This window comes from Oxyura jamaicensis, chromosome 1 (genome assembly GCF_011077185.1).
Source record: "Oxyura jamaicensis isolate SHBP4307 breed ruddy duck chromosome 1, BPBGC_Ojam_1.0, whole genome shotgun sequence".
Taxonomy (NCBI): Eukaryota; Metazoa; Chordata; class Aves; order Anseriformes; family Anatidae; genus Oxyura; species Oxyura jamaicensis.
The window spans coordinates 43,299,351-43,325,185 of record NC_048893.1 but is presented as its reverse complement, the minus strand read 5'-3'; the positions used below and the strand labels follow the sequence as shown (position 1 = coordinate 43,325,185).

At 46.2% G+C, this 25,835-nt stretch overlaps 1 protein-coding gene across 2 annotated transcripts in view; it reads right to left on the bottom strand.

Annotated features, from left to right (window-relative positions):
• Positions 1 to 23,760, bottom strand: part of GSG1 (germ cell associated 1) — a 90,213-nt gene extending 66,453 nt beyond the window's left edge. The window contains exons 1-2 of one of the 2 annotated variants that reach the window (XM_035335700.1): positions 23,370 to 23,760; positions 11,929 to 11,936 (exon numbers count right to left, since the gene is read on the bottom strand). The gene's annotated coding sequence lies outside the window, so the exon portion shown is untranslated. The remainder of the gene's footprint in view (positions 1 to 11,928; positions 11,937 to 23,369) is intronic. The other variant, XM_035335679.1, reaches the window with a different exon arrangement.
• Positions 23,761 to 25,835: the final 2,075 nt, after the last annotated feature.

Here is a 25,835-nt window from a genome sequence, read left to right as displayed (position 1 = left end):
CAGATTGCCAAGGGCAATTCCTCTCAGTTCCCCAGGTGAAAGTACCATTTTGTCTCAGTTCCCAATAACAGTGGAAAAGTCCCTCCCAGACTCAGGTGCACAGACCTACAGAACCACATGTGAATACAGTAAGTGCTGACCTTACATACCTCAACGCTACAAAACAAGAGTAGCAGCCACAGTTTCATGGCTTAAGGCTGTTGTGTAGGTTATTGAACAGAGAGGCTCTGCCTGCCTGGGGGGAGCTAAATTGGCAGTGCTAGAGTGGCTCAAGCAGCCCCTAGCCCCACAACAGCTGGAAGAACATAGCAGAGTTAAGGGGGACAGAGACTACTTTGGACACAGGCATCCCATCTCTTCTTAGCAGCAGCTGTATGAGTGAATGCCACCATGCCTGGATATGGCAGAAGAGAGAAAAGGAATGCAGATTGGTTTTTGAGCTGGATCCTGCAGTTTTGATTCACAAAAAAAGGAACACTCCAGGGATGAGCCTACAGTCTCTAAATATAAAGCCATTTGCCTGTAGAATGTAAATCACAGCCCTTCTATAGACACCAATGGAAAAGCTTTCTGCCACACTAGCCCTTAATTCCAGACAACAGAGAAACCCAAGACTGTGTCTATTTTAGTTCTGAACTGGCATTTTTATGATATTCAAAAGCAACAATGCAATATCATTATTTCTCTGGAGCAAAATAATTTCTCTTTCCTCTTGCTTTCCTTACCACCCCAGTAATCTAAAAGATGGTCATAATGGGGGGAAAACGGACAACTATTTTCTGAAAGAATATAACAGAGAACTGGCAGTTGGACAAACTAGTTACCTGCTAGAGGACATGGACATATGTCCTCTGCACCTCATAAGCCAGCAAAAATCAGCTCAGCTGCTGAAAACTGCTTAACCCATTGCAATCTGCTCCAGTTAGGAGTCTGTGGCGCTACACCAGCCTTGTTCCTCCCCCTCCTTGCCTGCCTTCACACGTGCATGCACAGTGTAAGGAGGACAAGTTTCTGCTTCTGAGTGAAAGGTGACATCTCTTCTCTTCAGGAGGGTTATTCAGCAAGCTTGCAATTTAATCCAGGCTTTCAAAGCTTTCATGCTGTCCATGGCTTGACTTGGCTTCCTACAGCTCTGCAGCGCTTCGAGGCTCTTTGTTCTGTAGGGATTTGATTTTTATTCTCTCTGAGATTGGAAAAGAAAGAACCTTTTTTTAGCATGTAGCTGGGGCTGGCTTAGAAGACTAAAGAAAGGCAAGGTCATCAGTTCAAACTAAGCCACATCATTGTGAAAATGCTAACAAGCAAGAGAACTAAGATTCTCTTGCCCGATACAAGTGACTGGGCCACAGAAAGGCCATCAAGTCTGTCACCTCTGCACTATGTTACTGACAGGATCCTAATGTCATCTACTCTATCTCTCAGATCTTGCCACCAAAGGCAGAGCAGGCCCAGATGTGCTTGGTGTGCAATATCCTAACATCTTCATATTGATTAACTGTTCAATTTTCTCAGCAGCTTGTAAGGCCAGGTAATGGCTATTATTACCGTTCAATGCAAGAGTGAATCATGGCTGCTGTATTATGCAGGGCACAATCAGGATGGTGATCTGAGATCAGCCATGCTACCAGGCTGCCTCCTGGCCCCTGCAGATTCCAGCCAGCTCAGCACCAAGATTAAGACTCAACCCATGTCATGAGAAAATTTATACAAACTGCCTACCCGCCCCTGCTGCTTCTTCAGACACCTTGTGCTGCCAGAGCAATATTTCATAAGTGACTGCAATCGTTCTGTTAGCCACTAAGTGTACACAGGTAGTGTTTGAGTAATCAGATCGGGGTGGTGCCTACCCAGAAAACAAACAATACAAATCTGCTTCAGTTCTCAGCAGGACGGCAGGCAGGAGCAGCAGCATCAGGTTGGCTCCAGCTCTGCAGCAGATCTCCCCTCCGGCTGCTCCTTGGCTGGCCTTGGACACACCACATCATTCATAGTTCTGCCCTGCAACCACCGAACAATGAGCTCAGTAGGGAGGGCCTTTGCGACACATTTGAACCAGGGCACTGTACAATTACTGCTCCTTCCTGCAGAGCCGTCATGTAGCTGCCACGGCGTTCACTCACTGCCAGCATCCCAGAAGGACTACACGGCTGCTTTGCCCCGAAGGTAAGAGGCATAGGTTTATTAGAGCCATCTGGGAACAGGTTTTTAAACTCCCCTGGGTGTGCATATACATAAACACACAAAAGCTTAGTGCATGTTGAATACCAAAAAGATCACGTGCCCTCTCAAGCAGTATTTACTCTATTCCTGACACAAGCCAGTCTCTTTCCTTCCTTCCAAACTGACCCTTGTCTCTTCCTCCCAAGGGGCAGCTGCCTCCTTCCTCCGCTGACAGAAAAGGAAATACTTCGTTAGAGTAGAAATCCCTGTTGGATTTCTACTGTTAGCAGCTTTTCACTAGCCAGCCCAGACACAGATCATAGTCCCACTCATTCAGAGCAAGGCGGTTTCCTCCAAAGCTCCTGATTTTGTCTGTACTTGGATGCTCTAGGAGCACAGGGGAGAGGGACTCTGCACGACAGACATCCCAAGGGAAGTGATCCTGTGGTAGTTGACTCTATTCTGTGATTTTTTAAAGGGGAGCTGCTCCTCTTCTCTAGACAGACCTGCAAAAATGGCACCTATTGTGTCCTATAGTCTGTGTGTCAACATCTGACAACAGCCCCAACAAGAAGGTTTGGTTTTCACAGCCAGGCAGCAGGCTACCCCATAGCTTGCTAATATAGGGATCAGCAAACCTGAAGTGCAAGATGTGAGTCCAGCCTGGGAGAACCACCTTCTGATCACGATGTCGCTTGGTGGCGTGACACGCAAAGAGATCGCTCTCTGGTCAAACAAGAATGGCCAATCTTGTTTTTAAGAATCTGGGGTAACCAGACAGTGGTTACCCCAGCTAAGTTGCTTGAGATGGGAAGACTAAAGGAAGGGTGGATCTAGAAAACTCGACAGCACTGTGTATTGACTTTTCATGTGTCCCCTCTCTCCCCTTCTTCCAGCACTTTCCCTCGTCTCCTCCACAAAGTCAGCCACCTTTGGAGAGTAGCTAAAAATTGGCTTGTGAGATGGAGGCTTAAAAGGAAATGTTATGGCAAAGTCAAAGTTTCAGTACATGCTAATTTGAAATGATTTCCAACTCCAAACCACTCCCTGAATTTTCTTTAACTGCGCAGTGACAGCTTCCATTGCCTGCAGAGTAAATACAGCATTTCTCAGGCCAAGCCAATTTTCCAAGTCAACATTACTGGGCAGCAGAACAATACCTTTTTTAATAGACAGAACTGGTGAAAATGTGTGGGAAACAAATTGCACTAACATTTGCAAACTTCCACCTTCAAAAACACAGAGACACAAAACAAGTCTTACAAAAGGCCTTATATATTTGGATAGAACAAAACAAAACAATAAAATAAAATAAAATAAAATAATATTAATAATTAAAAAAAGGGAAATTTAAAATCTTCAACGACCACCAGATGGCTCTGGGCATGTCTGAGAAATGATCAGCTGAAGTTTACTCCTTAATTCATATCAAAAGACATGTGTGTGAAAAATGCCAGGCAAGTCTCCCCATTCGTTGCTTTTCCTCCTGTTCAATTAAAAAATTAAATAAAATAAAATAAAACAAAATAAAACAAAATAAAATAAAATAGCAATTTTTTTCTCCACACTTTTTCTGGAGAAAATGCCCTTGAACATGCTCCCAGTAATGTGACTGCTGTCTACATGTCTTTGCATGCAGGACTACAAACGACCCAGCATCTTCTCAAGCTGAATATCAGAAAAGAGCAGACAGTTCAGAAAACAATAACAAAGGGAGGAAAGAGAGGGAGAGAAGTAGAGGGAAAGAGAACTATGTTTCCTTGGGAGAGCATCATTTGGGTATGTCTTACAATTCTCAAGGGTGCTGCACATAAACACACCCATTTGCCAGCTGTCTAGGGGAAGAATGTAATCTCAGAGCCTCTAAACCTGGGTGAAGACATAAAGAATTCTCCAGCACAGCAGCTTTTAGACACTATGCTAGACACCAGCTGAATAAACCAGGCTGCATAGCGTATTCCACTGAAGACAGTGGAATTAGGCTTATGTCAGCAGGACCCACAGAAACAGCTGCTTTCTAGTCCCACAAGATACCTGCACTTTACTGCAGTGAGTAATGCTGTTTGGTATGGTTTGGAGTGGCTCTTATTTGACTTTTACTTCTTTTCAAGGATACAAATTTCCTCCGACAAGCCCAAGGGATAAGTAACTAAATCAACTAATCTGGAGAAATGGACAGTCATGCGTTCAGGGCTACACAATGCTTGGGAACCATGGGAGGATCAATGGAGAAGCTCCTAAGGGATTATGTCTCTTACCTCTCACTGATTTTTGTGGTGATTCTGACACTCACTTAGAGAAGTGGCATTTAATCTTTAAACTGCTGACAGAACTGAGGTCTCAAGGTGAAACTCAGCCATATGCTGAGCAGTAAATATCTTTACGGGTGCACATCCTAACAACTGCTACAACTGAGGATGATGAAGGCAGAACAAAACCACCATGGGAATAGTCAGTAATCAGGAGTCTCTACAATATTTAATTAGTAAGCAGTTAATGCTCTGCTTCCTCCCAACTCTCAGGCAGAGCTATGTCCCCGTATCAGCTAAGGGCCAAAACTCTGGATAAGACATAGAGAAAGTGGAGGTAGTTTGCATTATCTATCGTTTATAAGGGTCAGCCTGCAGTATGGAGACAACGGTGAAGACAGCAATTCCTACCTGGACTAAGCTGCCCCATCATTTCTCCTTATTAGAAGCAATCTCTAGCCAGAACCAAGGGAAAGTAGAATGGATACTTGCTTATGCCAAATTGTTTTTTTCTAACAGAGCTGGATTAATAGAAATGAGAGCAGGTCATATATACAAAATTATCCAGAAACCTAAAATGCAGATAGAATTATTTATCTTAAAAAAATAATTTCTAAGAGAGGTAGGCATCTACTCATCAACCTTCATTAACTAACTTCCCTTGGGGCTTTGATAGATCTCATGATAAACCAACCTTAGGCGCATGTATGCTTTCTAAATCTGATTTGGTATCTAAAGTACAGATGCTGACCCTCAGGTGTCCAGTAGGCCAGGGGAGGTGAGACTATATGTGTTTTGTAACCACCATTGACTTGGATTCTCCCCATGTCCCCACGCTATCATATATTATATATATATATATATATATATACTGCTACAAGTCTATAACCTCTGGGGCTACATGAAACAGCCAGCACAGAGAAGTCTTCCAGTGTGATCTGCCTCAAGAAGATTATCTACCTGTACTCCAAGAAAGGATTCAAGAGCCCACAAATAAATAAACCCAGGAGGCATCATGCATAGATATGCAGCAGATTTCTATTCTTAGGGTGATTCTAGCATAAAACATTTTCTAGTTTGTCTTGCTGATGAAGATAGTTCTTAAAACTGGACATGATGAAAGATGCCATAACAAAGAAAGAGCTATGTAAGATGCCCAAGGGGGGCACAATCAGTGTGTGTGAACACAGCATGTGTCACAGTGTATAAGCAAACAATGACATTATGCTCATGACCAATATTTCTCTGAGAAGCCAAGCAATATATCTTGAAGAAGCCAAGCTTGAGTTACACATACTAAAGAGGTATGGAGGGTACTGATGACTGTGTTTACCAGTGAGGAAATCTTTGAAAATATCCAAATGACATAAATATTTCATTTGTATTTTCAAGATTGAATTAGGCCTGTGAGGTAAGATCCATCATACCAACTTTAGATATCTAAAAATTAGGCCTCTGGACAAAACTAATCATTTGGGTTCCCTATGTGCTAAAAAAGAACCAGGAACATACAGGGGGCAATTTGGTGAGTTTAAACAGAAGACAAACAGGAATAAGGCAGTACCACCCACTCAGTGCTCTGTGAGATGAACAGAAGCAAGACAAGGGATGACTTTATGTCTGAGCAGAACTAGCCTACAGTTTCAGAATACTCCCAAGGGTACCTATGCATCTACAATAAAAGTCTTAAGAAAGCTCCACTTTGCCTTCATTTTATAGTAAAAGGGCTGTGTGCTGGGAACAGTAGGTCTGTAATTTTGGTAACTAAAAGCAGGAGCAGCTTGAAGAATGTCTGTTTGAAAACCTAAGTGCAAAACACCTTTCCATAACAAGCAAGATGTATCCCAGGTGGAGGTAACAGAAGATGCTACTCCTTCTGGATCTCCCTGCAACTAAGGTTGTATAGCAACCATTGGAAAGAAACCATTTGTTCAGCATGTCAGATATTGCCGTGGGGGTATGATTGGGGAGTCAGAGGGCAGAGGGCTGGCGAAGGTGACAGCAGCATGTCCTCTTCCCAGAGAGATGTGCCCAGATATGCAAGTGTGACAAAATGATGGAGGCAAAGCCTTCCAACAGCTTATGTTACTGTAATGGGGAAAGACGGTGGTTTTAGGTTCCCTTATTCCTAGATTTTCTTTGGATGACACCAGTTTTTAATGAGAAATTAATGCTCAAATGACAACTCACACTCACACCCATCCTGTGCATCTTCCACCACACCGCTGTGCAGATTCACTGTACTACACAGCTCTAGTCAAACCCCACGTTTCCTCCGGTCTCTATGCAGGCATAAAGGCAAATTAACATGATAGAAACTTCACAAGCAAGGTCCTCTCTCTCACTGCCTCTTCCAAAGAGCATCCTCACAGAAGATACAAAGGCTGAGTTTTATCTTAAATATTCATCTTCTAGAGGTGCCTGGCACCCCTCCAGCATTCCAGTTCATGCACAGCCCATCATACAACACAGAGCAGCTGAGTGTCCTTCATGACTTAGAGGATGAGTGGAAACACCTTCCTGACCTCTGCACATTAGCACCGGTCTTTTGTCTGCACTATAGAGCTAATAATCCCACCTTCTCTCTCTTCCATCTTCTTCCTAGTGAAAAACTCCATGTATTACTGTAAAATTGGGGCTAATTTTGCATGGAAGGAAGGAAGAGGGATAACACATAGCCAAACACAAGTGCTGCTACATTGTTCCAACACAGAAGGAGTGCTTTGTACTAGAAAACAGCCACAGTGACCAGGCCAGGCATCCCATAGGAGGGACTGCACATACTGCTCTCGCTGCAGTACGTTGCTGACCACCACCTGCAGTGCAGGTAACGAAAAGCAGGAAACCATAAAAGACTGCCAGGTCTCCTCTCTGTCCCTGTCCTCTCCTCCCTGACAACAAACCTGGAGCATTCTGGGGGAAGCCCCATCTGCTTCTCATTCCAGACCATGTCATGTCATAATTATTCCTAATTATGCCTCATTTAGCTTGATATGTACCAGATTGGGAAAGATGCCCTAGTGAGAACAAACATCTTGGACAGTTGTAGCAGAGAGGTGAGGTGAGAAGAAGTGTGAAGCAGAAATTAATAAAGGGACACGAGCTGCGCTGCCCAGCAAGGGGTGCCTGAGGAAGGAGCATGAGGCAGGCCTTGCAGCAGGACCAAGGCACTGCGAGCCGGGCAGCGGCTGTTGGAGGGCGATGCTGCCCACCCGCAGTGGCCATGTCCACTGCCTGCACCGCGCAGGGCCCCGCGGGGCTCAGCCGGCCCCAGCCGAGCCTCTGTGGTAGTGGCGGGGGCTGTGGGTGGCCGCAGCGGGGGCAGCACCGGGGCGCGGGGGGCGTTCTGGCCGACTCCGGCCGCATCCAGCCCGGCCGGGCTGGGCCCCTCCGCCCCGCGCCGCCCGCCGCCCACAAGATGGCGCCCGCCGCCCCTTGATGGCGGCCCGGACCCAGCGCTTCGCTTAGTGGCGGCTGCAGCACCGCAGCCCGGCCCCGGTCTCGGCGGCCTGCTCGTGCCCGGCCCCCGGCGGCCCGTGAGGGGAGGCCGCCGCCTTCAGCAGCTGTTGCCCTGGCCGAGCCCCTCTGCTCATTTCCACCTCCATTATTTCTGCCCAACCATTACACAAGCTGCTGGCTTTGTCCTGCTGAAACAGGAGGCTTCCCCCATTCCCCTCAGCACCAGGGAGGTGGTTCAGTGGACCTTTGCCTTGGTTAGGAGCACAACACGGTCTTTTTTCTGATTAAAGACCTACTTAGTGTTTTAACTATAAAAGGTGTGCTTGTACTGTAGAAAAGCTCTATTCCCCGCCAACTCATGCCCCACCTCTCCACACAGCGATGTCACCTGCAGATGTATGGATAGGTGCAGCACCCGCAGCTCCTAGACCAGAAGAGGCAGCTGATGCTCTCAGACCCATGCTGGGAACCACACTGCTCTACCATATGCCCCGGTCACCATCTCTTTTTCTCCTTGTGTGTCAGCCATAGACTGAGGCTGAAACACGTCCTGCTAGCTAGCATACAGGGACCAGCAAAATGTAAAGCACTGCAAAGTCCAAAAATGTCAGGGACATCAAGCAACAGCACTTGGTTCAAGAGTGCTTGCTCTGCTCCTCTTGGGGCCCACACTGCAAAAGCCACGGAGGAATCCCTCATCAGTGCGAGTCAGAGGCAACCGAACAGCAACAGCATCACTGTGACCATGACAAAAAGACATTTTCACAAGGTGTTTTGGGGCAGGGAAAAATTAAACGGGACAAAACATGCAGAAGTCGTCTCTTCAGGTACACTGCTTGCTTTCTGAACAACACCAAAAAGCAAACAAACAAACAAAAAAAAACACTTTGATCTGTTTGGGCCACAGCTCCTGTGACTAAAATGGCTGCTGGGAGAGCCAGCGCTCCGCTGTGGTCAGTTGCAGGCTGCATCTCTGAGCCGATGCAGGCATTGCGTCTGCAAAGCCTCTAGCCCTCCCCTCTGCCTCTTTTTGCACCTCAGCATCCACCTTCTGAAAAGCCCACCAGGGAGACAGGGCTGCTCTCCCCAGTTCCTTCTCTGAGCTCGCTGCTCTTCTGCCACAGCGGGACAGGGTCATGTTCCAGAGGGAGAACAGGAGGCAAAGCCACCTGCAGTGCAAGCAGACAGGCTGCTGGGGGAAGAAGCTGGGTGGCAGAGGAAGGATGATTTACTGGCACAAGCTAAGCCAATATAAACACTTAAACTGATACAGGTGTCTGCACTGTAAGAGATTGCCTGACTTAATTCAATTGTGTTTGTAAACCAATTTAGTTAAATCCATATAAAACTTGTGTTTAAACAAGCCCAAATAGTGTTAAAATTATTAATAAAACATATCACCATAAAACAAATACAACTTACGAAAGCATCCTTTTTGCTGACAGGATATATCTTTTCTCCTTGTATTTCATATTCCCTCTGTTTTTTTGTTTAGAGATTTTACATTTTTCTGCATTGGTCCTACCTCTGTCTTTCTGTGCCATATAAAAATAGGCTGTGAAATGCATGTGAGTCCACCTCTAGTATTTCTAACTGTTGTCTAAACTAGAGTTGGGGAGTTACTTATTCATTTTTGTATAGATACTCCCCACATACACACTCCCCCCTCCCGCCAAAATTAAACCCAAAACAATGTTCTTAAGTAGACTTTAAGCAAAGCATTTTATGCTGGATCCAGCCTAACCAAAGCTTTCTTGTCAAACTGATGCCTCTTATAATTTGGAGTTATTTAACCAAAAGTTGTGTTTTTTTTCTTGTTTTCAGCAAAGTCACTTTTTAAAACAAAACAACGGTCCAGTATTTTTGAGTCCCATTCCAAATCAACCAAATAAAAACTTTGTGTCCAAAATTAAGTGTAGCAAAATATAAGATCTTCTCACAAATGCTCAAGTAGTTTGGTCTCTTCCACTTCAATTCGCCCCCCCCCCCTTTTTTTTAAAAAACAAATGCATGAGTTAACAAATAATAATAATGCATCACTGAACTCATACTTGAAGTCAGCCACAATAGGACAAGTCTTCCTCAGACATGTTTTTCTTTTGTGATCTTTTTCACATACAGAGGAGGAATTTTGGCAAGTGCTTCCTGTGTCTGGCTGTTTGCACACTTGCAGAATGGGCTGAGGCTACTGTTCCCTGGACCAGCCACAATAACAAGCAGAAATTGCTGCTGACAAGAATGAAGAAAAGTGGGACACAATTGGGAGAGGGAAATAATAATAATAATAATAATAAAAGACATTGGAGTAGCAGTTGTAGCAGATTTATCTGATGACCTGGACAGCTTTGAAGGAGTTAGGAGGAACCTGGGATGGGGCAGGGTTTGAGGGGTACAGAAGCAAGGTGGGCTGGGGCTGGATTGCAGGGAGGGGACAGGAAGCACTCCTTGGGCAGGTAGGGAAGCAGGAAGCATTTAAGCCCAAGCACAGCAACATGACAACTGTGGGCTCAGAGATGAAGGAGGCCACTAGTGCCAAGTTGGTGGGTGGGTGGCTGGGGCATGACTCCAGGCATCTCAAGCCAGGATTCCAGTTTGGTGGGCAGAGGCACATCCACTGTGTGATGCGACCTTAATTAGACTGCACTCAGAGGCAGCCTCCCCCTTCCCCAGAAACCAGGCTGGCCTGCTACCCATCTCATGCAGGGACACGCACCTCTGTGTTTTATACCCTAGCCAGCCACATGCAACAAACATTGCTGCTGTTTAAAGAGCACGGACCCTTGCCTGGGGAAAGTGGTGTGCACAGAAAGTCTCCTGGGAAAGACTGTCACCCACTCACTGCCAGCTGTCCCAAATTCCTGCTCATTATCAGTGCCAGAGCCCTTTTCCACTGCAAGACAAGGCTACAGACTGGCACAGGGAGGTGGGACCTCACCCACCTTGGGTGCCAGAGCATGAGCTATCTCCTTAAAGCTGTGCCGGGAGGGATGCTCTCCCCGAAGGAGAAAGTAAACCTTTTGTACATTTGGCGGGGACCACAGTGCACAGCCACCCAGCCTGGCAACATCACTGGAGGCCTCAAAGGGAGACAGTCCAAGCCGGGATTTGTGGTTGTTTACCTTGACATCCGTTTGGATACACTCCAAATGTAGACAAGGGATTTAGATGTCCAGATTATTCACCCTCATGGCACCAATGCACGAACACAACTACTAGGAAGATTAGAGATATCCCATCTGCTTAAACTGCTCCCCTTTTCCTGCCAGCACTGATCACTCTCTGATAACCCTGTTGAAGGGAATTTAAGCCTTAGTTGCATTGTGACTGGCACCAGCATGATGATTACTTTCCTCATGGGACACCCACACACACCCACACACCCCCAGCTTTGTGCAATCCATCTCAGCTTGGCTCATCACAGCATTAGCCTCATCTCTGCTGGTGGGGCCCCACACCTCGACCCCCAGCAGTGGCTCCCAGAAGCTCTTCTTCAGGGCATTAGATGAAACTGTAGCAAAAGGATGGATCTTGCCTTTTTATTTGGCTATTTAACCATACTGAGATGATCCAGATCATGAGAAAGAAAAAAAAAAAAAAAAAAACAGCAGACAACAGAAGGAATTACAGGAAATGTAGATCTTAGTTGTCCTCGCACGATTCCAAGTTGTTATGCTAGTTTTATTCATACTTTAAAATGTCACCTCTTTGGGTTGTAGCCAAAAATAAGTTCCAGTCCACGCTGGAAAATAGAGGCTTTGACCAGAAGTATCTTTACTAAGCTTTAACTAAACCATTTGTTATCAGTAATTGCTACAAAATAAGAGACACTCTGTTCAGCCCTGCATCTCTGGAAGGAAACACAATAAGTAATTATGAGTTTACAGTGCAATTACATAATCATTTAGTCTAAGGCACTTTCCTTGGTGTTAGACAATTCTGTTGTTAGGCTGTGAACTCAAAGTGGGGTTTAGCACTTCTGCCTCCCTGTGCCATTTGGACCTGCGGAGCAAAGTTCTTCATGACTGCAAGGGTTAAGCTTTGTGGTTCTGCTCCCCAGAAGGAGGGCACCTCACACATCCAAATGCACACCTTTGACTTGTGAACTGCCTTTTCCACAGAGTGTGGGAATTTCACCAATGCCGTATTTCCTTCAAAACCATTTTCTTGCCCAAATTACAGGTCTCTTAACCAGATAATGATTTAGCTCAGCCTGACTCTGTTTGAGAGCACGGATAAGAACACAGCAGATACTAATCTGCCTGGGAGACAGTCACACGCATATGCTGTACAACTGCAACCTTAATCCTGGCAGTACACATACCAGGGCTGGGTAATGCTTCTTTTGACCCCTCCCCTGGAGTAGGCCAAGGGGAAACTGCTGTAGATGATGAAGAATAAGTGATGATGGCAGATGACTGGTCTAGGACATGTGTTCCAGTACTACTGAGGAGGAGCAAGATGAATCATAGTAATCTCTTCTTTTATGCTTCTCTCTTTTTGCAGTAGGCCCAAAACCCATTAGGACTGGTGGTTGTTTATCTGCTCTCCTGTCATCCCATCTCAATATCTCAACTATGAAAGTAAAATACAGCTCATGTTTTTATTCTTGGCAGGTAAACACAGGAACCCTTTGCCTTCTCTAGTGCTTTTTGATGTCCTTGCTTATTCTTTTGATGGGTTAGAGGATGCCTTCAGTGCTGTCCAGGCAAAATATATATATATATATATCCAATCAGACTCCTGGTGTATTCAAATAAATTGCCTTTTTATTTTTTTAATCTAGAAAACACTATTTGCCCTCTAGGGCTGACAGTTATTCACATACACTCAGAAGCAACAAAACCCAAACACACTGAATTCTTCATAGTGAGTTTAGCGGGTAAGAGCAAAGGTATCCAAAGTTGTGCTTGTGGAGGGTCACATGAAGAGTGGAGGGAAGCAGTGAGGAGTGGATGTGCTCATAATAATGTTTATCTGAAGTACAGCCCATGAATGCTCAGGTGAAGTACCATGACAACCACTAATATAACACCCTTTCTAGACTTTTTACAAAGGTTTTGTGTGCTGCAAATAGCCTCTGGACTACACAGAAGGAGCTCCTGCTGCATTGTTTAAAGGGAACTGCAGGATTTGTTAGAGGAATGGACTATGCAAGGAAAGAGGCAGCTGCGTATAGCAGTGAGGACCATCTTAAAAGTTCAGTGCTTAACTGCTCTTAGATATCACTACTTAATTTCATCTATTGTGTTACTCAGCTGAACAACCAAGACTCTAATAAGCAGGTACACCCAGGTCTATGCAGCGAAGCAAGCACGCTCAGATTGTAGGCTACACAGTAGAGGCTGTAAGGCATTGAAACTGCAGAGATGGAAATCATCACCGTGAGAGCACATTTCATCACTTGCTTCCCGTGAGCAGAAATCCTTACAGCTCCTGTCTCCTCACCCCCAGTACCCCAGAAGACATTCAACTGTGTTACGTAACAGGCTAAAACTGAATCTGCAGTACAGCTTCACAGCAGCAGGGCTCTCCTTCACCCCTGTGGCGAGTGTTTGGGTAGGGGCAGAGGACTTTTATGTCATACACAGCAAATTGCTGCTTCTGAGTTAGATTGCCATAAAAAGTCTAAGCCATCAAATGACAGACAAGGAATAAGATGGAAGGATGGCAGAGAAAGAGTCATTTGAGATGGAAGAACAATTTTGTGGGTTGGTTTTTGTTTGGGTTTTGAAGAATAAGAACATTGCTCTTTCAGCATATGATGCACAATAAATGCTGAAAGGCCAAGCAGAGGAAAAAAGGGGAAAAGGCCCTGAAAACCTTCAATATATTATTGGAATATGAGAAGGAAAAGGTTTTGTTTCCATGGTAACAGGGTCTATGGTGCTTCTGCTTGAGCAATCTACCAGAGAAAGAGGTCTTTTCCTGTTAGAGATGCCAGTGAAATGAAAGATAATTACAGAGACCCTCTGCCTCAACTGGGTACATTTGTAAATATTCTTCTTGATGCATTTAAGTGCTCGGATCTTACACAGCCCCCAGAAATGGATGTCTCCGTAGATGAAAGAGAATGAACTCCTGCTTATGTGTAGGTGTGCCACAGGCCACAGGCCTGTGAAGGTTTGTGCACGTAGCATTTTATTTTTTTTTGCCCTTTCACTGTTCTTGATCTGTGAATGAATGCAGCCCAAGATGTCAAGACAAACTTATGAGTTAAAATCCTTCTTGACTTCAAATTTTGGATTACAAAGTTGCCGTTCTCTTCCAAGATAAGAGGGCTTTGTTCTCATCTGTCACCTCCAATTTCCCACATATATGTATGTCAAGTCTGAGGTGGTCTGTGGCAGCTATCTTGCACCGGTAGCACAGCATGAAAAAAGTTCAGGAGAAAAAAAGACATATGAAATAGGAACTTAGGGGTACCAAGAATAACGATATAAGAAGAACTGGAACAGGACTCGAAGCATAGCTTTCATGCTCTTGCAAAGAGCATCATAAGATCATAGCTTACTAATCACAGAATCACAGAATTGAAGGGGTTGGAAGGAACCTCAAAAGATCATTGGGTCCAACCCCCCGCCAAAGCAGGTTCCTCAGAGCAGGCTACCCAGGTAGGTGTCTAGATGGGCCTTGAATATCTCCAGACAAGGAGACTCCACAACCTCCCTGGGCAGCCTGTTCCAGTGCTCCGTCACCCTCACCGTGAAGAAGTTCTTTCGCATGTCGGTGTGGAACTTCCTGTGCTATGTCTTGCAGCCATTGCCCCTTGTCCTGTCCCCACAAACCACTGAAAAGAGGTTGGCCAAATCCCTCTGTCTCCCACACCTCAGGTATTTATACACATTGATGAGATCCCCTCTCAGTCTTCTCTTCTCCAGGCTGAACAGACCCAGGTGTCTCAGCCTTTCTTCATAGGGAAGATGCTCCAGGCCCCATATCATCTTTGTGGCCCTCCACTGGACTCTTTCCAGGAGATCCCTGTCTTTTTTGTACCGGGGAGCCCAGAACAGTTCTGGACACAGTTCTGGGCTCTAAAATTATTAGCTCTAATGCTGACTGAAAATATCCATCTACAGCACAGTTATAGTCAGAAGTCCAAAAGGAGACTGCTGTGCATGTTGTAAAAGACAACCTTTGCTCCAAAGAACTTAAAATCCATGTGTAAGACAAAGACTTGGATTTCTGTATTTTGCAGATGACAGAGATGAGGTGTAAGAGGTTGAAACACGTTGTCTAAAGTTGCACTGAAAGTTTGCAATAGAAGTAGTTGAATCTAAAGCTCCTGAACTGTACCAAATTTTTTAACTATATGACTATTTCCAGAACAGTATCTTCAGGTGTTCAGCTGCAGAATTCAGCAGGCATAGATCAGCTGCTGAGACCCAGTGTAATTATATAAATGGAGTAAATAAGGCAGCACAATAGCTTCATGGCCACGAGAACCTTATCCACAGTCCTCTGCCCACCATCGTTTCAGAAAAGACATTTTCTTCTCAAACAAGAAACTGTACCAACTAAACAAAAATAAAACCAAACCAATAAACAAACAAAAAACAGCATCCTTCAGCCGTAATAGTATATTACACAGAGGAAGCAGGAGAGCATTTACCAGCTGGAAGGAAGATATCTCAACAGTGATCAGCTGCAGTATAGTTACACAGGGAGACAGCAACAGCCTCTCTCTCCCATATTTTAAGAGCCAGACCCTGAAAGGACATGCTGGGAAAAACTTCTCTTAGGGGGTGTCTATCTGGTGCCCATCCTCCTCTTTTTGCCTCTGCCTGTCTAACCTTTGGGAAAGGAACCATGGGGAGGACGCAAGTGGAGACTGAAGTGTGCTAATAGCTAGAGAAAACAAGTACATATGCTCTCAGGTGCCAGTGCCAGGATCATCAGCAGGCAAACAGGTTAAAAAACTGTGCTCCAAATGAACAGTCTTAGCACCTCTGGATCCTGATGGGAAAAATGTACATAGGTGTGAGGATGCACACAGCAGGATCTGTTCTTTTCTCTGGGGAAGGAGCTGACAGTGAATGCCAATCACAGCCTGAAGCTGGCAAAACAGTTACAGAAAGCAGAACAGGCAGAGCCCAATGGCCATAGATAACATCCCTCCATTGCTCTTTGCAGTTTTCCAATGCAGGGCTTTCCCTCCTTAGTTATACAGGCTGGGCTCCACTCCCTCTTTCATCCCACCTAGACAAGTGCCAGTCACTCACCACTACCACCACCAGCAGCATGTCAATGACAGATGGTTACAGCAAAACCCATGTGGCATCTTGTCCATCTGTGTTCTGCCCCCGTTCCCTATCACAAGTTTCTCATGAGCTCTTGGGACACACAAAATCTACACATCTACATATGTGTGTGCACAAGGCTCTGGCCTCAATTAACTTTGTATCGTTGTTGTCATTAAGGAAATCATCACTTTGCCCATCACATCACCAAAGAGAGAGATTTCTTTCTCTGATCAGACATCGGAACAGCATGGTGGCCATTTGAAGAGATGGAGAACAGATTTTGAGCCAACCACATATTTTTCATTTATTTTCCTTGCAATGCTCTCCATTCAGACTCAAAGTCAACCTGCATGGATTTTCTATAGGGCTCTTCTGCAACTATGCAAAGCTCCCAAAAGCTAATCCTGCAGGAGCACTTTCAGTAGACCTTAGAGGTCAGGGAAGTGACACAGGAACATCTGGAATCTGAATTTCTGGTGGTTTTACCTAGCCCACAAGCTGCTCTGAATACAGAAGTAGTTTTCTAGTTTCATATCCTGCTAGAGATGCCCACTAAACTTGCATAAATATCATATAAGGATTGGGAGTCAGTGTTGTACAGCCTTGTGCACACCCTGACCTGGGGGAAAAAAGGGTTTTGTCAGCTCCACTCTGCTAGTGGAGCTGCACCCAGCCCATAATCATCTTTCCCAGTACAAGCTAATAAGTGGGCAGAGAACTCAATGCCTTCTCCGTCCTGCGAGGACACCCCACCCGCAGCTGTGCACCTAGATAAAGTGCCAACAAATTATGGAGGCGAGGCAGAAAATCATTCCTACAGCTCCATTTGCAAGATAATTTATAGCATCTGCTTCTGAATTCAAACGAGAGCAATGCTGCAGCCTTTCTAACCTGCTGCTCTTGCCGCACAGTTGTCACCATCTTCTAGCTGTTTGGGGAGCCTCTGTGAAAGGGAAATGCATTAATGGAGCACAGGCCAGCTATTAGCAACCACTTGTCCAGATTGTAATAGAGATCATGGCTTGTTTGGCTGCCCATGGCCTCAGCAAAGGGGTAAGGACAGAGATAGGGTGACAGAGATGGCATTCCTGCTTCCAGCCAGCAGTGCTGGAACAATAGGCAGCCAGGAGTAAGAGCCAGAACAGGGCACTGTGGTCTCTCCAGTCTCACACAGCAGTCGTGGGAGATGTAGTAGTAATGTGCCAAGGAAAAGTGACCCAATGGTTTGCCTGTGTCACATTCTCAAGATGGAAAACCTGCTCTGTGTACTTTCCAGGCATAACCAGAGTACACCAGGCCACCCTGACTTTGGACACAAAAGCTTTGTCAAACCTTAGCAGTGTGGGCTGGAGCTAGACTCTCTCCTTGCCTATACCTGGTTGACTGAGGCACATCATTAGCATTTCCCATTTGCACGTCCTGCCTCTGTCCCTTGCTCCTTCTCCTGCATGCTCCTTCCTAAACTCCATCATAGCTGCCCACCCCCAGTGAAACCTGAGTTTCTCACCTACAGCTTGCCCCCAGTTCCTACTGGCAAAAAGCAGGGAAGAAGATGCTAATCCCCTTCAAAACAGGATACTAACCCCATATGGGTGATCTGGTGCCAACTCAGAAGAAAGACAAGTTGAGAATCAGTCCAGCCTGCCATAGTAAATGTATTTTGAGTCTGACAGCTCTACTCTAACTTGGATATACTTTCCCTAAAAGTAGGGAAAATTGTTCTCTGGAAGTCCACATGTCCATACCTTGGCCACTGGAATTAAGGAAGATGTGTCCCCCTTCCTCAGCAAATGATGGGATTAACCTCTCTGCCCACAAGAGCTACACAAGACATGCCACGTCTTGTGTAGCTCGTGGGCTGTGCCTGTGCCACTTAAGGAGAGATGCCCAGTGGTGGTTCTCCTGTGGTCAGGGGGGCAAATGGACAGCAGCAAGAGCTGCCTCACCGCAGGATACTCCTTGTGGTGCTCCTGCTGCCACTGGCCTTCCCTCCAGGAGCTCTTCTGCTCTTCTTCCTCCCTCCCTCTCAGTTTATGCAAAGTAGCTCATTAGTCCCATTAGCAGCAGAGCACCATCTCTGATTGTTCATCAGTGATTCCTTTGTCACCCTCCATCACTCCTGTTGAGCCTCATTAGTGCTGCTAGGAAGCAGGAGAACTGATAGGATATTTATAGGAAGGGAGGGGTGTTCTTTACACTACTGCTGTCTAATATCCATTCTCTACTCCTCATCTCTCCCCTCATCCTAGTCCTCCCCAGAGAGCCTCCTCCTAATGTGGGGAGTTGTCAAGGGGCTATATGAGACAGGACAGGACTAAACTGGTGGGTTTTGAGTCAGAGAAATGAGAAAGGGAGCAGAGAAAAGGGTGAGTTGGAGGTATGCAGAGCCTTAATGTTTGGTCAGGAGTGTACAGGCTGGGAACCTGTCGGGGGAGAGCAGAGCACATGCCCCTCTACACACGCAAGTTGGTTGAGATGGCAGCCCACAGATGAATGAGAAGAGCTCATGATGTGCTCACATCCATCACAGGGAGGTCCGTGCCCTAGCTGCAGGCAGGGCAGCTCGTGCATGCGGTGCCTCCATCAGGGGCTGGGTGTGAATGGGTATCCACTCAGCACACCCACCTCCGGGTGTGTAAGCCAGCAGAGAGCTGTACCACGCTCCAACAGCCCCAGAGGGAGCAACCTCCTTGGTTACTTACAAGAATATTCCTTCAAGCAGCACTTAATTATGGAGGCAACTAGACAGGGACTAATCATTCACTATAATACAGTTCACTATAATAGTTTATCTGGGAGAAGAGCTAGTATAGGAAGGAGGAGGCTGAAGAAGAACCACAGGACAAGAAGAGGAGGAGGAAGGAGGAACAATATCCTAAATCAGTTACTGAGTATGGACACCTTTATGACTTCATAAATGGAATATGCTTACTGTCAGCAATCTTTGTCTTCCAGCATCACAAGGGCACCTCCCTAGCCACAGGCCACAGACCCTGATCTCACCAGCAGTCAGATCAGGTGACATTTTAATATCACTGTACATCTCAAGATCGTGACTTCCTTCCAAAGGGTCCCAAGGAGCTTTTATAACCTTTCCAGACACATAATTCATGTCTTTTGGCACTGAAATGGACCTTGTTCCTGTGAAGGATGAGCCAGCTCCACTGCTGTGCAGGAGTTTTGGACAGAAAACAGTGACAGCTTCTGTATCCCTCTGAAGCCGTGGGGTACATGTGTGCATGTGTGAGGAGGGGTATTTCAAGGCAGCGGAGTGCAATTGCAGAGGATGGAAGCTAGCCAGAAGCTGTGGCCAAGTCCTCTGCTGATATGTAGGTTAGCGCTGGGGAGCTGTAAGAAACAGCGGTGGTGATTCAGAGCGTGGCACTCTTCCCTTGGCCTCCCTAGTGAATCACATCCCTACAGGGTGGCAGACCTCTATGTGGCTGGGGACGGCTCTTGAAAGAGGCTGCAAGCCAAGGTCCTGACTCGGGTAATTGTTCTGGATCAATGGCCAAAATACAGGCTATTGATCTTGGACAAAATCCAGCTTTGGGACATGGCATCACACAATTCTAAATCCCCTTTTTGGGTTTCAACCAAGTCCCACTGCCTTCCTTTCCTATTCAGAATGGTGCCTTGCTGGGAACAGAGGCTGCTTCATTTTCACCCTGCTTCTCCTACGCTGTCCCTGGGTGCCTGCTCCTTGGCCACAGGTGATGTGACAGCCCTGGGTGACACAGGTCTCCTAGTGGAGCCAGTGTGCCTCCTGGGCTGCATTACGTCCAGAAGTGTCCTGCACTGCTCAGGGCACTGCCATGTGAAGTGCCATGTGAAGCCCCCTGTGAAGAGCCTTCCTTGCTTCCCACTGAAGATAGTGCCGTCACACAGACAGGAGGCAGTAAGCACTTGGACGTGCTGCTCAGCTTGGTCCTGTAGCTCAACCAACCTGCTATAGTTTGTGCTTGGTTCAAAAGACAAAGCTGCTGTTCCTCCATCCAGCAGCTTGCCAGACTCATTCCTATGGGCTTTAACCAAAAAGGCATCACAGAGAATCAGCATCCTTGGAAAATTATGAACAAGGCCCATGTGAGATTTGAGCAGAGCCCTCGGTCCCAGAAATGTGTAGGAAACTGGCCCTTCCTTTCCTCAGCTGGTGCAGTGCTGCAGCAAGTGCATCGGGGAACGCCTGCCCTCCTATACAAACAGAGGCTGCTCTCTCTGGCTCCCTAAGCAGCAGGAGCAGAGCTTCCCCTGACTTCTGCAGCTGCAGATCATCATGCATACAGTATTCTGTTTGGATATCTCCCCGCCTTCCTCATTCCTGCATCTCTCCTCTTGCAGCTAATTTAATTGACTGCCCCGGTTATGAAGAATCATGGTGTCTAGGAACCAGGAGTAATACTTAGCATGATATTGCCGTTTTCACATCCCAGAGCTGTGCAAACATTAACTAACGCTAACTCTAATTAGCTGCAACTCACTGGAAGGTAGGTAGGCCTGTTATTAGCCCTGTTTTTAGCTGATAACACAAAGATGCAGAAGGCCCAAGTTACTTATTTCTACTGTGGAGCTGAGTTAAGCAAAATAACTAGGATGCAAATGGACAAATATGTTTTCTAGGCCATTTTGCCATCCTAAGGGGTGTTCTGGCCTCTCACATAACATACATTTGCCCCAGCCCTAACCTCAGGAACTGAGGACAGGGGGCCTCGGTCCTGCCATGCCCCAGAAGCGCCTGTGCTGTGCTCACTCAGCTGAGGACCCCTCCCACGGTGAGTGCTGCCCTCACCCACTGACCCTGTTCACAAGAGCATCCACTTGGCACATACAATGCCACCAGGACTCAAGGAGATTTCCAGAAGCCACAGTCATGCTGTAGCAGAGCAAAAACAACCCCGTATTCTGTTTTCCCTCCTTTTCCTGGGCATGAAAGATGTTGAATGAAATGGCAAAAGTCTGCACTGACTGTCCTAGAAGCCATATTATTAGCAGAAAGTGATGCTCTGAAGCCCTGCCATGGTCAGGTTAGCAATAGCTAGAGAATATATGCAGTTTATGTGTGCTACAAATCTTTTTTAAACAGAGCAAGGCCATTGTGCAGCGACATTTCAGCTTTAGATATTGTAAGTCACTGCTATGCTCTTCTATCCCCAGAAACTGCCTGTGCTTTCTTTGCTTTCCCTCTTGGTTGTTCTTCTCCACAGAAATTCAAAACTATCTTGAAGTTCAACATCTCACACTTAGGAAAAGAGCCAGGAAAGTCTCTCCTCCTTCCTTCATTCTCTCTCCTCTCCCTCACAGCAGACCTTTCAGCAAGGTCATCAGCAATACTGGCTGATAGGCACTGTGCAAGATTGGTTTGGTGGAGGTTTTCCACCAGACGGCTGCTATCTCAGTGTTTTGAGTCTGTCTCAAAATTCCCTCAAGCTGTTTCTATCAGCAGTAGCCCTCATCTTCACTCCTCTGGGCCACCACACTTCTGCCCACTCTGCTGAGGTAGGCATCCTACCCAGAGGTGGCTGCATTTCCCTAATTAGCCCGTTCATTGCTGCACTCCTGAACTGCTGGCTCTGGTAATTGGTGGGCATTATCTGTCTGATGCAAATGAGTTATCAGTCTCACTGGATAGCTGTCCAGAAGCTGCTCCCGTGGTCAGACACCTAAAATGTTCAGAGAAAGAGCTGAAGAAGAGCAACCAGGCTGCAAACTGCACCCAGGCAGCCAGTGCATCAACCTACAGACTGAAGGGCAGGTGGGAGGTGAAGCTCACCCAGAAGCTGTTCCCAGATACCTCACTAGTGATGCATGCAGAGCAGGGTAATCCTAGTCTCAAAGATGTAACTACTGAGGCTTCCTTCCTTCACCACACTGCTTGGAAGGGAGCCTGAGCTTTGAGTTGACTGATTCATGTTTGCAGCACCAGAGGTCAAGGTCCCTCTTTTGATGCACAGAAGTGAAAGCAGCCACGGTTAGCAGGGTCATAGGCCCATGAATGCAGGATCCAGGTACCTCTCTAAGCACTGACTCCTTTGTCCAGACACAAAACTTCATCTTCCCTACCTTCTGCCATAGCCTCATACAGCAGGGCTTGAGCCTGAAATCAGCAGGGATGTGGCTGAGCAGAAGCAGTAAAGAAGCCATTTTGCCTTCAGGCAGTAAGTGTGCATCCCCAGAGTCTTTGAGAGAAAATGGCATGCAGGAAAATGTGTGTAGGGACTACAGACTCAGAGATATCTGAGCACCTTGAAGTCTAGCCAGGCACTTAGAGAGGAAAGTAAAGTCGCAGTCACTTCCAGTCTCCCTAGGAAGATAAGCTTTGGGTCCAGCCAGGAGCCAGGCTCTTTTCCATCTGCCAGCTGGGGTGAAGGCTTTGCTTCTCCTTGTAGCACTAGCCCAACCCTCAGCTCCTTGCTAAATGTATTTAGGAAGCAGTGCTCAGTCTGACAGCTGTCTTGCAGCTCACACATGAATTAGAGCCAGAGTTTACAGAGAAAGAAGGCAAGGAGGAATATATATAGTTCATAGAGTCTCTCTCCCCTCATTCACAGCCTGCCTTTTAATATTCCTCATGCACCTTTGCCTGAAGACCACAGCCATGCATCAGCGCTGTTTCATTCAAGATAGTCTCTGGTGACAGAAGACATCATATGTGTGAACAGGTGGTAGAGAAAGAAAGAAGCAGAGGAGGAGAGAAAATTATCCCTCCTCCAGTTACATTCTGTATGGAAAGGAAAGCCATGTCAAATTGAGGAGCTTTAAGAATTAATTTAACCACAGGCTTTGGAGCACACACCTACCTTCAGAGGGATGTGTGTGAATATTCCACATTCCTCATGCAGAACATCCTCTTTTAAGGTTTATCACACTTCAGCTCCTTGGCTAGGAACAGGAGCGCTCTACTGTTGCACAGTTCTCAACTAATGCAGCAAAGTTCAATGAGAAAGAAACCTTATCGGAGGAGATGACTTTATTCTAAACTACTGATTTCATTCACGCTCATTCTTTCATGCCCGCTAGTTCTCAGGCACCAAGACATCGGTGCCCACATGCTCCAGCCAGGACTGCTTGCAAAGACAGGAGGATGAGTGACACAAGTTAACAAGTCATCACATCTTTTGAGTACCTCTTAGGTAGGTGACCATGAGTTGGTTTTGGATTTGTCTTTTGCTTACTTTAAGGGTTCACAGGGGTCTTTTGTCAACCCACCCTGTTCTACCTCCCAGGGGTATTAGGAAACATTACTCGTTGTCTTTAGTTTCCTTACCTGGATGTCTTCAATGGCTCCAGCCTTGTCTTTTATCTTCCCACCTCTTAATAGCTTCAGTCTGTGGTTTGCTTTCAGCTGACATTTGTTTTCGCAGACTGGGTGTTTTGAGAAGCTGTAAGGAGTGCTGTGTTCTTGATGATCTTCTAGCCTAGGTGTCACCAACACCTGTGACTCCTGTCCTTCTGCCACATCCTCTGGTGCCTTTCATGCCCATTCATACCACTCTCAATGTTTCTGTTAAATGTCTCCAATATCTCTGGCTAAGGCACAATCCCACCCCCCACACCTTACATCACTATCCTTGGAAGATCCTATAATAAAGGACAGTCATTTAAAATGTGCTGCATATTTAGCAGAAGAAAAGCTGTTTCACTCCCTGGTGATTCTTATGTCTGTAAGAAGCATGTTCTGGCTGCATGGTAACCTGGTGCAGAGAGTTCGTCAACAGGACTTTGGTCACCAAGAGACAAGCGGATGTGTAGAAAACCTTTCCCTTGGCTGATCGTTGTCAAATCTGGACTATAGGCCACAGTAATTAGGAGGGGAAAAAATCCACATTTAAGCAAGTAAAAAATATCTGATGAGTCGATTTTTATTTTATTTATTTTTTAATCAATTCTCTTTGAAGGTGGTTGCCTGGCTGGAAGCTGGGCTGAGCACTGGCAGGGGGAGGCAGCTCACTAGTGAGGCTTGGTAAGGTTTCTGGTGAGCTCAATTTCCCAGCGCTGCATCGTTTCTGCTGTTTGTCATTCAGATCTCCCAAGCTCAAAGCAGAGCCTGCTTCCCCAGAGCATTAGCCCACCATGCATCCAGCAGATTCAGTGAAATTGAAGCGTGCTCACACATTGCAAGATCACAGTCCCAGCAACAGGCTGCCTGCACCTCTCAAGGCATCCTGAAACCTGAAACCTCATTAAAAATCCGCTCCTGCTGTACAAACACCTCTGTGAATAAACAATATCAGAAAATCCAAGCAGGCATCGGGTACACCCTCACATCTTACAGCCATGACATGAACTTCTTAGACCTTACAGGATCATTTTCAGCAATTGATGTGTTCACTCACAGAGTATTTCCTTATGGGTAAATTCAGGATCCTGCTGAGAGGCATTGGATGAGGTGTATATTTGCTTGGGTGCCTTGGAATTTCTGAAGACCCCAATAGGTCCCCTGTCAGGCACACGCATACTATTGGAAATTTTCTCTCAAGGGTTGTGGGACTTACCCTGCCCACACAAAGAGCTGCGAACAGGACTAAAATCACCACAGCCCCTTCCCAGCTCTAGACGCCTTCCAACGGATGGAGCTGCCCTGCAGGGTCACCCCTGGTGCAGCCATGACAAAGCAGAGATGAAAGAACTCACTTCAGGCAGGCTGATTTGATTCCTCCACCCCTTAGGGCAGGCACCATAAATGTCAGGACATCTGGACCAAATTTACTTGTGCCGGATTTGGGACTTAAAGCCTTACACAGAGTCTCACCCTCACCCTGTGTCTGCGCTATCTGAGCCAGCGCTGCTGCCATGTGCTGCACACAGCCTCTCCCCCTGAGCTGAGAGCTCACAGCACTCAGCCCGCAGCGCTTCCCAGCAGCTCTGAATACAGAAGCAGGTCTGGACTGAAACCAGCAGCAGTTGCATGTTACGGATTTCTAAGGAATTGTGCTGTCAGGTGGGGACGTGGCAGCTTTCTGTCAGCAGAGGAGATCACTTATATTGTAGGAGGGAAAAAACTTAGAGCTTGCAGCTGTGATTCCTAAAAGAATATTGTTATTATGTGGGCTTTTTTTTTTTTTCCTTTCAGTGCTTGAGAACTATGAGTTCTCAAGAGTTAAGGTTACATGGTGCGTAAGACAGCAAGATGGGGTAAGTAAAAGCACTGACCCTGCTTGACTAAGGTCTACGTGACCCCCTTCCAACCAGTGTCTATGATTTTGCACCCAAAGCACAGTAATTGTTTTCAGTTCTTGGGGAACCTTGTAATACTGGGCTCTGACTTTATCTCATGTATGGGAAAGTGATTTCTTTCTTTCTTTCCAGTAGCATTCCCTAAGAAGCCTTTAAAAGGTGTTACTTAAAATACCCATTAACCAGGAAGACGTAGTGCAACATGCACGGATAAAAGAGCTTGGATTTACAGGGAAAAATAAATGAAAAACAGCATCACCCAGGAACATAGACCGGCTTTGAAGATTTTAAGAGAGTTAAGAATGAGTTAGCTCCCCTGTGGCCACTAGAATAACAGCAGGTGGCTGAAATGGCTCAAATAAAATGCAGCCATTTTGGAGGCAGTGAGCCTGCACTGCTCCACCAGGCAGTCATGCCTTCCTTTCCTTTCACTGTCACTGAAAGAAAATCACTGAGAAAATCCAGTGGAGGAAGAAGGGTAACATTAGCAAACGGAGAATATGAATGAAAAGGCTGAGGTAATTACATTTAAGGCTAACCTCTCCTGGGAAGT